Raw genomic sequence first — 14309 nt, 5'->3', positions numbered from 1 at the left:
ATCTTGTTTCTTTTAGAATATGGAAAGATAAATGGAATGATGTATGAAGTATGTCCTGGGGCTCCAAATTTAGGAGAATTATGTACTCAATTCCTTATATTTCTACTTCTGTCGCGAATTTTTTTTTGTTTTAGAAACCCTTAGGAACCATTAGGCCAGGTAGTGAATAGTAGTTTCATTATTTAAAGATTAACTTCCCTTGTTGTAAAGTATAGCCTATGTGATTTAACTCTGAAGTACCGTATATGGCAATGACTACAGACATAAGAACGTCGACGTCATAACCTAGCAACAAGATCCAGTTACTTTTAATGTATAAATTGTATTTATATTTCCAAGCAACGCTTCCTAATTAACATAGAGATAAAATTACTGTTGTTTCTGCGTTTGATGGAATACGTGTATTGGTCTCAGAGGACAGAGTTGGCTTCTAGCAGTTGAATTTCATGGAACCCTCGTAAATATGATAGCGTCTGACTCCGACACGCAAGGAGAGGGAGGAAGTCTGTCAGTGATACAACTCCCACCTCGGGGGAGGATGAGATTGTTCTCTTCGCGAAGCTCTGGGGAGGATTCAACACATCATAAACAGAACATACCGCGCATGCGCAAATCCCGAGGAAGCTGATCCGGGTATCAGCGTGGGATTCAATCAACCTACATCCACGCGATGTGTTCTTACTTTCTGCAGGCTGAATGCTATGAGAAAAGTGTACTGCTTCGAGAAATGGTTGCTTATTTAGTATGTCTTCAAAATTTTCATTTCAACCGATTTGAATAAAATCTAGACTTGATGTTCTTGACAGTTGCTAGAGTATCTGTTTTGATTATTCCTTCCAACAGCGTAGCTAGGGGCTATCGAACTGGAATCGCGTTAAAAAGCTGCGTTCGGGCCGGATTTGTATTTGTTTGGACTTATATTTGATTTGGTTTCTTCATAGGATTTTCCAATTGTCAATCGAATTCAGGAAATGATAAAGAGAATCCTTGCAGTAATTCCGTCAAATACAATAGGCCTGTATGTTCTATATGACTACGCAGTTTATACAGCGCCATTAACCACTCAAGATGGCTAGAATAAACTTACGTATTGTATTAGAATAAGTACTCAATGTTGGACATTGTGCCACTATCATACATCTATGACGCAGTGCATGAAGGTAGGCCACTAGAGGGAACCCAAGAGGTGGAACTTAAACTGAGAGGATTCGATCCGACATCGGGATGGGAATCCGGTGTGGCCTAGTGGACAGAGCGTCAGCACGTAGAGCTGAAAACCCGTGTTCAAATCCCGGTGCCGGAGAGAATTTTTCTCTGTTCCATTCATCTTTCATCATATGATGACGCAGAATATCTGCACGGAAATATCATATGTACTTCGGTACATCATAATAAATACTCAAAATTTGTGTTATAGTAACCAATCACATTTAACACGAATTATGTAAAATTATGCAGGGTTAGTAAAAAGTCCCGCACCACCTAAATAACGTTTGAAGCATGTGGTTCAGTGAAATGAATCTCGGTGTGTGGTAATAGCTGTATACTAAGAACTCAATAATGGTATTAATGAGTTGCAGTTACTTCCGGTTTAATTGGTTGATTTTCTGTAGAATAATTAAATACAGTCTTGAGCCGTTCAGAGCAGAAGTGGTGTGAGTCAAAAATGGATAATGACAGTTAAAGTAAGCATTCCGTAAGATACAGCGCAAAGTAGCAATTAATATTTAATTTATTTAAACCATTAGTAAGTAGTCTGTGGACAGCAAGAAGGTCATATTAATTGCTACGTTGCGCTGTATTTTACAGAATTTTTACTTTAAACCTCATTACCCAATTTTGACTTACACCATTTTTGCTCTGAACGGCTCATATAATTACATAAAGTAATATAATATATTCTATTCAATTCGTATTTTATTAACGAGCTGAATATTCGTTTCTGTTATATAAACTTAGATGATTATAATATTATAAAGTTTTTTACACAAATTACGTATATTAGTAACATAATGGAATATTCGTGACTTATGTTTGAAAGAACGACTGATATTTTTTTTTTCTTATTATGAAAGATAAGCCGTCAGAGTCAAGCGAGGGTTTGCAGATGGTTGGCGTCCGATATCAGCTCAGTTAGTATCAATCTGTGGCTGGCAGATTGGCATTCAATTTGTGCGAAGGAATTCAGCCATCGGAGCACGAGTGAGATCTGAACTGATTACCCACACTCCGTCGCATCCCCAACCCGTGAACATTCCGATCCTGCAGATTCCATTAACAGCTGGCAATTTGTTTGACAAATTAGCGCATAAGTTGGCACCATTGAAACGTGTGTGCGAATCTATGAGGAACTGGAATTTCACTTCTGCAAGCAGACGGCGAGAAAAAAAATCATTTTTGTGATTTAATGGCAGGCCTATAAGTTTTCTGCGGTCTTGATAGCAAGAAAATTTCATTTGTCTATCCATCTGTCTGTGTGCATCCCTTTTACGAAAGTTTTTGTAAGAACTTTTACACAATTTTTTGATCTTCCATTTGTTTTGACCTGGATCTTCGACACTTAGGTTTGCTTTGCCCCACTGTGCCCTATATGTGAGATGATTGCCCTAGTGCCACATGTGACATGGTTGGCTTTCATGAATCCGCCGTTGACTGGTAGGCCATCCTGCCTCAGGTCCTGATAGAATCAGGTCCCATTCGCGAACGTTTAGCCTGATGAGCCCTATGAATCCGGAGCTCCAAAACCTTCCTGATCAGCCGACGCTAACAGGTGGGTCATCCTGCCTTATCCCCTGATAGTCAAGTCCCATCTGCACCCGAGTAGCCTGATAAGTTCCAGGAGCCCGGAGACCCAAGCCCTTTCATATATACATTCGAAACACGTACTGTCCCCAAGATTTCACCTTAGCCTAGTATTGCGGATGGTAGATGAAGTGAGAGGGAGGTGGAGAGTGTTAATGAAATGATAGAGGGTGGAGTACTCCGTGGAAAAAAACCCTCTGCAATGTCTGCTTTGTTTACCACAAATTCCATAACGACCTGACCGGGGATCAAACCCGCTCCGCCTGGGTAGAAGACTAGCGCTAGCATTTGAACCACAGATACGGCTTTGACCTTCCATACCTATAAAGCGAATGTAAAGTCACTCTGACAGTTTCTGTCCTAGCATCAAAAATATGAAATCATGGGTTTTCTAACATTTTTCTATAATGCTATTAAGTTATGCTGTACACCAACTGTACAGAAAATAGGAAAGATTGGAGAAAGCTGGATTTGCAGTGAAGGACCTGCCGTTGGGCAAAACACTAAATGAATTATATTATATTATATTATATTATATTACATTACATTATATATTATATTATATTACATTATATTATATTATATTATATTATATTATATTATATTATATTATATTTATATTATATTACAATGTAGTTCATTATGGTAACTTTTCCATTTCTAATGTATGTCGATATTTTGTAAGAATTCTGTGGTGAGTGTACCTAAACTTATCAAACATGTGAAACCCTTTAGATGGTTGCCATAGTTAAGTCTTCGCTCTTTGTATTCCAGACTGTGTTGTGTCGATACATGCAGAACTAATGAGAAACCATACGAGAAGGATGCATTATTCATGTACCATAACCTACTACAAGAAATAGATTAGCGACTTCCGACAGAGTTTTCTGCATTAATTGAAAGCGAGTTTTGTATAGCTAACGGGCTAACTACTCTGCTCATCCCCAGAATGCTTTAACACACTTTCATTTCCCCTTTATAATCGATATATTCCCTCGTACAGTTTGTAGATCTGATAATCCGGGTTGAGATTAAATCCATTTTCCATCATTTTGATATTGAAAAAATGAACGAAGTGAATCAGTAAGGGGGAACGTAATATAAAATGGCTTAGTATGTAATGATAGCTTACATTAATGGTATGATATTATCATATGGCATTATATTCAATATCTTATAGGATGTATATAATGTATTATACAGAGTGTAAACGGTATAAACTGCCAAAAAAACTGGTAGTACAGCATAAATAATTGAATGAAATAGTAAAATAATGTTTTTGTGACTGTCAAGGTTTTCCTATAAAAATGTGTTTTGCGGGTCCAACTTTTTTTTATGAGAACAATCATTTATTCGTTAAACTGGAGAATTAGCACGGTAGCTTTGAACTGTGCCGTTATGGTTACTACCAAATTTAACTAAATACACAATGTTGCCAACATAAGAACATGACTTTGGTCTGTGGTGTCGTTAGAAGGAGAAATTTGTTCCTTTTTCTCTCTACCTCCTTCGTTCTGAACATTACTGAGAGATAGCACCACTGTTACTCTAATCTATTTCAATGACTTTCTCTGGACCAACAATTTATTTGGACGACATTTCTGCATAGAAGATTAAGACAGATCTTACAAGTGATCTCCAGTTACTAACAGTATCGTCATCAAAATTGTGTGTCCATTTTATCTCGAACTAAAATCTCTGTCGCATTTTCTTTCGTTTCATCACGGCCGAATGGGTTTATCTCTTCGGTATCGATGTTTTAGTCGATCATGGCCTTTATGACAGTTTTCGTTTCGTAATATTGATAAACAATAATATAATTAAAGCAGGGAATAATTTCATGGCCTCTAAAAGTTTTTTTTCTTAAAAGGCTAGGTATTTTCTCTAGGCCACAAATAAAACTTCAACGCGGTCATAATTACGTACTTAACGCTTTGGCGAACATTGACCGGAAATTTAATTTCCGTTATTTAAATGATATTCCGTGAAACACATCTTTTCTTCCCTTTATTTCGTTGTTTTCTTACTACATATGCATTTTCTTTTAGTGCATTTAAAACATCGTCGTTGTACTGCATAAACCTTGCACTTGACTAATGGAGTGATTTATTTAAGAATATAGTCGCGAATTTTACTACCACCATTTCGATTGTCTTTTGTTTGACACGGCTCGGTACGGCCTGGTGACTAGTGGCCAGCGAGTAACGTCGACTATCGACATTGCTCTACCATGCGTATTATCCAGTTGTATTTTCTCGATATATAAGCTCGCTCAAGCAGTCTTTTGTTTATACTCATGCTTAGTTATCTCCGTCCCATGCAGATTCTTTACTTTGTTGTGTATTGGTATGTACTGGACGCAAGGTCATTAGCAATGGAATTCACGTTCATTCGAAATGTAAACAAATATTAGACTACTATCAATGTTAAAAACATGGTATTATACTTACTTACTTACTGGCTTTTAAGGAACCCGGAGGTTCATTGCCGCCCTCACATAAGCCCGCCATTGGTCCCTATCCTGAGCAAGATTCATCTAGTCTCTACCATCATATCCCACCTCCCTCAAACCCATTTTAATATTATCTTCCCATCTACGTCTCGGCCTCCCCAAAGGTCTTTTTCCCTCCGGCCTCCCAACTAACACTCTATATGCATTTCTGGGTTCGCCCATACGTGCTACATGTCCTGCCCATCTCAAACGTCTGGATTTTATGTTCCTAATTATGTCAGGTGAAGAATACAATGCGTGCAGCTCTGCGTTGTGTAACTTTCTCCATTCTCCTGTAACTTCATCCCTCTTAGCCCCAAATATTTTCCTAAGAACCTTATTCTCAAACACCCTTAATCTCTGTTCCTCTCTCAAAGTGAGAGTCCAAGTTTCACAACCATACAGAACAACCGGTAATATAACTGTTTTATAAATTCTAACTTTCAGATTTTTTGACAGAAGACTAGATGACAAAAGCTTCTCAACCGAATAATAACACGCATTTCCCATATTTATTTTGCGTTTAATTTCCTCCTGAGTGTCATTTATATTTGTTACTGTTGCTCCAAGATATTTAAATGTATGGTATTATACAAATTAAAAATAAAATGGCAAGAAATAATTAAATTTCACTAGACATTTTGTTCAGTAAATCGATATGTAGGCTACTGTATATAGTAATTACAATTTTGATATTTTATATCCTTTACATACTATATAATGAGATATGCCACTTCCTGCAATAAAAAAATCTCCGAAACTGCTGACTGCTACTCTCACGTCGACAGTCCTCAGCATGATCATTCAAACAGTACGAGGATAACGTGTGGTTAGCACAATAATCCCTCTAACCGTCAAAGCTGGCCTTCGAAACGAGATCCTTCTGCTCATTGTAGTGCTCCAAATTCATCACAATGTTGGGTGGACACCGGTCCCGTACATTGACCTAAATTTCATGAGAAAATTCCTTCTCCATTAGGACTCGAACCAGCGCGCATACCGTAAAGCGAGTCCTAGGCATGATGTCTTAGACCACGACGCTAATGCACGGAACTACATAATACTGATTAGCTGTTAAATAACTTATTGCGTTATTTTTGTTTTGCTGAATGTTGCATAGCAACAAGTGTGATGTCTAAGTAAATTAAAATCAATTGAACGATCTGAGATAAAGATAAGCTTGCAGTTCGTGACGGTAGGACTAAATATGTGCAGTAAACTCGTTTGATTTTTATTTATTACAGAAGGCGGTCATGTTGTTAATTTATATTATTAATACAGTTATGATGGCAGCACTGCTGTCTCACGCAAAGTGGTGATTTTCTCAACTTTGGTAGAAGATATTGGACTGAATGACTAACTTTCATGAATATTATGAGCAGGGAAAGGATTTATATGTAAATACATATTTACTTATAAAGCTAATATAATTTATATTTTGCATTATCTTTATGTTTCACAATGTGTAGGGTTGAAAAATCCTACTTTTATTTTCCATATTTTTCCATATTTTAGAGTTTAGTACATATTTTCGTTAATTTCCATATATTTTCCATATTTCATATAAAACAGTCCATATTATATTAGGTTTAACAATAAAACAAAACAAAATTCCATTAACTTTTAAAAATACATTTCAACAATAGAGATTTAAACACATGTTCAGTAATCCCTTTAACATCAGAGTTATTTGAAAATTAGCAGTCCTATCAACAATGGGAAAGTAAGTTACAAAACTGTATTAATTTAATTTAAAATTTTTAACAGACTTCAGTTGTGCAGCTCAACAGTTAAATGCCAGTCAGAGTACACATAGGTTCAGTTTTGTAAATCATACTATAAAGACGGTAAATATGCCAAAAGTACGTCATTCAGTCAATTTAAAATCAAAACTAACAAGTTACATTTCAGAATTTAAAGAAGATGGTTTATCAACTGACAATAAAATATTATTTTGTAATTTGTGTCAGTGTGCAGTATCATCTACACAAAAGTTCCTGGTGCAACAACACATTACAACTAGTAAACATCAGGCCAACAAACAACTAAATTCCAAGCAGAGACAATTGTTTTTAACACAACCAACAACATCGAATGTAAGATCTGAGTTTAACATCGACCTGTGCCGTTCTCTCATCTCTGCTGATATTCCTCTCTACAAACTAAAGAATAAGGTCTTCAGGGAATTCCTTGAAAAATATACTCAACATACAATCCCGGATGAGTCAACACTTAGGAAGACGTATGCTCCATCCATCTACGATGAGACAATACAGAAGATAAGAGATGAAATTAAAGATAGTTCAATTTGGGTTTCCATTGATGAGACTCCCGACAAAGAAGGTAGACTTGTTGGTAATGTAGTTATCGGTTTGTTAAGTGAACAATATTCTGAACGAATTCTTTTACATTGTGATGTTCTAGAAAAGTGCAATAACAAAACTATAGTTAAACTGTTCAACGAAGCTATGGGTATCCTGTGGCCAAAGGGTATTATGTACGATAATGTGTTATTCTTTATTAGCGATGCTGCCCCTTATATGGTCAAAGCTGGACAAGCATTATCTGTTGTATATCCTAAATTGACTCATTTTACTTGTGTGGCGCATGCATTTCATCGTGTGGCAGAAGTGGTCAGAGACAATTTCCCTAAAGTAGATTTGTTGATTTCATCAGTGAAAAAAGTATTTCTCAAAGCTCCCAGTAGAGTTAACGTGTTGAAAGAAATGTACCCTGAAATTCCATTGCCACCAAAGCCAATTTTAACTAGATGGGGTACATGGCTAGAAGCAGTTGAATATTATGCCGAACATATAGACTCTATTAACAATGTTCTCCTTGCATTGGACTCTGAAGATGCAGTCTCAATTGATACTGCGAAAACAGTTACCTGTGACATAAGTGTGAAGAATGACTTAGCTCACATTCAGCATACATTTTCATGCATCATAAAAACGCTCAAAAGTCTCCAAAATAGGCACCTTTCACTATCTGAAAGTTTTGAAATTATAAATAGTACTGTGGAACAACTGAATCGTGGTAGAGGTAAAGTTGCAGATGCAGTAAGAGCTAAGGTGGACACTGTACTTTCAAAAAACCCTGGATATGAAGAACTACAAAAGGTTGTTGCTGTGATGAGTGGTGAATCAACAGTGAAGATTAACTTGGACTTATCCCCAGCAGACATTGTGAAATTGAATTATGTACCAGTTACTTCTTGTGACGTCGAACGCTCTTTTAGTCAGTATAAATCTATCCTCAGAGACAATAGAAGAAGATTCACTTTTCAGCACTTGAAAGAAATGTTTGTAACCTATTGTTATGGTAACAGACAATAAAAATTGTGTTTTGTTGAAACTACATTGGAAGATAAGGTACGTCCATTATATTTTTTGTTTAGTTTGATTAAAATGTACCAATATTTAACGTACATAGTCATTTTTTTATAATTTTAAGTCCATATTTAATTCCATATTTTGGTAAAAATCCATATTTAATTCCATATTTTGGTAAAAATAACTACATATATATTTACATATTTCATATATTTTTAGTCCATATAAATCCGTTCCCTGATTATGAGTTTCTGAAAATTATTTGAGATCTTTAACAAAACATGAAGGAGATGATTTCAGTTTCAATGCTTTTTTTCATAGTGGCTCATTTATAAACGCATTCTTAAAGCACAGAACAGACTAATTAAAATAATATGTTGGATATGTCCCTGTCGATACACTTTCGTTCGCCGACGACCAGACTATAATAACTTCTTCGGAAAATTGCCTGCAAAAAGGTATTTTCAAACTAAGCAAGATCGTACAAGATTACAAGCTAGAAATGTCTTTAAAAAAAACGAAAGTTATGGCCCAATGGTGCAAAGAAATACGAGCCAAAATAGTGATAAAGAACTGAATACTAGAACAAGTAAAATATTTTTATTATTTAGGGATACCTATAGGTTATAATGAAGGAAAATTAGTTAGTTAGTGGAGTTTACAGCTACTGTGGCTATTTGCGCCCTTATCTAAAATTCTTTACAAAGATGAAGGAAAAGATTTGGACAATAAACTACAAGCTTTCCAAGGCTGGTTGAGCGGAAGAGAAGGCCTTATGGCCTTAAATCTGCCAGCGAAAATAAAACATTCTATTCTATTCTATTCTATTCTATTCTATATAGGGTGAACCGTAATGTCATTAATTTCAGAGGGTTATTCTTTGAGACATTTCAAACAAAAGTGTTTAATGCAGTTTTGCTCGTTTTTGCTTCCTTTTCGAGATAAAAATTGTTTTATACGAAACATTTCATAGTATGTTTTTGAAAATCCATTGATTGAATTTCCAGTATGCTCAGGCAATTTATGAGAACAGTGTAATATAACAAGAAGTTATTGAAAGAATTGTTCGTTCTGCAAAGAAATTTTACAATGCTACATTTGTTTGGATCAAATTTCTGCAGACGTAAAGAACGAAACTAAAATTCTTTCAATAAGTTGTATTACACTGCTCTCTTAAATTGATTGAGCATAGTAGGAACTAAATCCATGGCTTTCACAAAATGTGGTAGGAAATATTTCATAAAAACAATTTTTATCTCGAAAAGGAAGAAAAAACAAAGTTGTATTTTACTTTATTGTTCGAAATATCTCAAATAATAAGCCCCTGAAATTAATAGCATTATTTGGCAAGAAAAGTAAGAAAGAAAACACTCCTGAAATTTTACAAAGTAGGCTTATTAGTTGTAACTTCGCTTTTCTATGGCTCAGAAACATGGATCCTGAATAAAAAACAATAAAAAGAAATGAAGCTCCCGAAATGAAATATCTGCGATTTATGGCGGGATATACGTTAATTGACAAAAAAAAAAAACGCAATGAAGGCTTTCGAAACGAACTACAAATATTCAGATTAAAGGATAAAATAAATGAAAATAGGAAGAAGTGGTATGAATATGTCAATAGAATGAATACTGATAGAATGCCCTGGAGAAGCTAAACTATCACCCCAGAGGGAGAAAACGAGACCATATACGTTCACGAAAAATATTGATTCAGCGACCATAATGCTTGGAGCCGAAACGAACCAATTGGTTTAATCCTTGTTAGATAATGATGATGATGATGATGATGATGATGATGTTGGATATGATGATGATCAGAGAACGTAAGATTAGGCATTATGAATCATTAAAATAGGCAGGAAAAAGGCATCATAAATAGCTAAAATAGGCAGGCAAAAAGGCATTATAAATAGCTAAAATACGTAATAAAAGGCAATTACTAAAACCTTACACTAGACCCACAACCTTGCACTTTCCACAAAGGAATTTCGCCAGCAAGAAAAGCTTTACATAAGTCGAATGCAAATTGAGATTTTCGACTCGATGTTGCTACTACTGTTGGAAGCAAAGAAATCTTCTTCCCTTGAAAGTGCATTTTTGTGTTTGGTTGTACTGATATGTTGCGATATGAAATATTTCTTTTCGTAGTTCACTGACTGCTCACATATTTTGCATGTAAATACTTTACCGTCAGTACAAAATACGTCGAATCCAAAATTATTAACATAACTTTGCAATTTACTGCGTAAAGGAACACTGAACTTCGGGATCTTGCTGCTAGCTACAACAACGTCGCAATGAAAACTGAAAGAAAAATAACCGTTAAAAATAACGTTAGACCCGCACTCATTGTTGCCTTGTCAAATAAACACAAGCGATAATTAAAACGCGTACTGTTATACATTTTTGCACGGCACACTCACTGTTGGAAAGAGAATATGAACTGACTGAAAGACAATAATATACATTCGGTGAAGTCACTTTCATTGTAGCGGTTATAGAAATAAATTAAAATATACCTGTAGGCAATTTTAATAATAAATTAATAAGTAATAGATACATAATCAAATAAAGGCAAAAAAGCATTTATTTTGTAAATTGGGCATTTACATTAAAAAGGGCAGAAAAGGGAAACATAAAACTGTGACGTTTCAATCACAAAGGTAGGCCTATAATTCGTACAGATTTACTTTCAAAATGAAGATAGATTTAACACATTCTGCCAAAGTTCCGGTCTCTGATGATGATGATGATGATGATGATGATGATGATGATGATGATGATGATGATGATGATGATGATGATGATGATGATGATGATAGATATGAACAAACCCTATGCAATAACCTAAAGAAATGGCTATACATATTATAACACCATATAGAGATAGACGATGGACTGGAACTACAATAGAAATACAAAATGACGCGGCATTGAGTAACGTTGTGTGGTAACCTTTTTGCGTCCTGCACAAATGTAATGTAGAGTTTTGGTTATTGTAGCCAGAAGGGTGACATCTAGAAGTCTTTCGTGAGGATTTTCTTCCCATTCTTCTCTCTCCCCACTGCGTAGATCCTGTTTGCTTTGTCTCTCGGTTCAGCGGACGCGTATTCGTTCTCTCTCGCTCGTCTTTTGAGATCAGAATTGTCTGTTCTGTAGACATTAGGATGTGAACGTGTTTACATTGAAACGCTACCATTTCTACAAATGGAGAGGCTAGATATCAGTTTACCGTTTCGTATATCTTGTCATTGTTCTTTTATCTTCTCCTAGACAGATTACAAAGGATATTGCTGACAGAAAGATATTTCATCAAGCCTTTCACGATAAAATGTATTTTGTCCATTTTTTTTTCAAAGGACGAATAAAAAAATCCATATAGAAAATTAACGGATGTTGTGTATATTACTTGATGGTTCTTGATGGTTTAGTGCACGCATGCCAGAATGGGTTGTGAAAACGGGCTGCTGTCGGTCATTCTTGAAAGAGGGTTACGAGAGGATATTGAGAGTCATGAGTGACATAGAGATATGTGATGCTAAATAGAGATATTTGGTTCTGCGTGGAATTACAGACAAGTGAATTAATTTTCTATGGAAAACAGTAACAGACCGTAATTACGCTAACATCAAGCAAAGCAGTGGCATTGACTCAGTTAAATGCGCTAATTAAATGTAATTTAAAACTTTTTAAATTAGTTATTTTATGACTTTTTATCATCTGCTATGGTTATCTTGCATCTGAGTGAGATGACGGTGATAATGCTAGGGAAATGAGTCCAGGGTCCAGCGCCGAAAGTTACCCAGCATTTGCTCTAATAGGGTTGAGGAAAAATCCCGAAAATATCTCAACCAGTTAAATTTTCCCAACCAGGATTTGAACCCGGGTCCGCATGTTTCACTGCCAGACATACTAGCCGTTACTTCACAGCGATGGATTAATTTAAAGCTTTCCTTGATGTTAATATAAGTTACTGGTAGTGATTTAAATGAACTATGTATTTATATATGTAGATCTGAAAGATCAATGCTGGAAAGTAAATAGTAATAATAATAATAATAATAATAATAATAATAATAATAATAATAATAATAGTTAATAGTTTGTCAAAAATAGCTTAACCATGTCAATAGGATGGACCGTTCCAGACTCCCAAGACAAATTCTCCGCTATATACCACATGTAAGAGATCTTTGGGACGCCCCCTGAAAAGATGGATGGAGACCGTAACATGCCACTAGTCCTAATACCTGCAAGGACGACGATGATGATGATGGTGATGATGATGATGATGATGATGATGATGATGATGATGATGATGATCTACAATAAACCAATAGGGCGTGATGTAACCAGCTGCGAATGGCTTTTCAAAGCCTAGATCAGGGACGAGTCCTTACACTTAGACACGCATTGACCAATTGTACACCCTATATATGCGATGATTGTCCAAGTCGCATATATTTAAACGTACAATTTGTAAATGAAATCAGATGTCTTCACTTTTGGAATTATAAATTACAGCGGAATGTAAAAGAGTAAAACAAAGTATTCGAAAAGCAACCTACACATGGCTATTTTCTCCAATACAATTATCTCAATATCTACCCAGGATTCAATTTGGAACCATTTGGTAACAAGTCGCCATTTGACTGATTAACTCATGGATACTTCTATTTCTCATACGACATAAAATATGTATGAAGCATTTCCCATCGTTCATTCGTTTTGATGCCACCTGAAAACGAAGACATTCGCCATCAATCTTGTTCGGTTGCTATGATTACGAAATAGCGTGGAAAATACCTACTCTGTATTGATTTTGAATTTGTCAAGTTGAATTCTTTTGTTTCGTAATGCTGTATACGTATAGAGCCGTGTAATCAATCCCTTGTGTAACGCTGTATCTGGTGATGGTATTTGCACTGCTAGAACACCCGAATAGCTGTGCGGATATTGGACTGACTCCAGGGAGAGCAATTTTAAGCGCTCAGCGAGCTTCCAATTTCATTTTAATCCTCAGTGAGCCGAACACTTTTATGATATTATGATAACAAATATTTCAATGTTAAATAATGTAATATCCCGTGAAATTTAAGTAAGCATTTTCACATAAAATATGGTCTACTTGTAACAATAGTTTTGTGTATGTTTATACTACCCATTATACACGTATTTTATACTCATACGCAAATATTTAATATAATATAACATAACATAATACAATGCAACATAATACGATGCAATATAATATAATATAATATAATATAATATAATATAATATAATATAATATAATATAATATAATATAACATAATATAATATAATATAATATAATATAATATAATATAATATAATATAATATAATATAATATAATATAATATAATATAATATAATATAATATAATATAATATAATATAATATAACATAACATAATATAGCTGTTAATAGAAAAAGGAACATCATCTGCGGACCTCTGGAAAAAGAACTATGGAAGAGACTAGTGAAATGCATTTTATGGAGTATGGCATTGTATGGGGCAGGAACATGGACGTTACGACTAAGTGAAGAGAAGCGAATAGAAGCATTTGAAATATGGATATGGAGACAAATGGAACGTGTGAAGTGGGCAGACAGAATAAGAAATGAAACTGCGTTGGAAAAAGTGGGTGAAGAAAG

The sequence above is a fragment of the Periplaneta americana genome, chromosome 15 (assembly GCF_040183065.1).
Source record: "Periplaneta americana isolate PAMFEO1 chromosome 15, P.americana_PAMFEO1_priV1, whole genome shotgun sequence".
Classification (NCBI taxonomy): Eukaryota; Metazoa; Arthropoda; class Insecta; order Blattodea; family Blattidae; genus Periplaneta; species Periplaneta americana.
The sequence above is the reverse complement of the archived record's forward strand: the minus strand, read 5'-3'. Positions refer to the sequence as shown.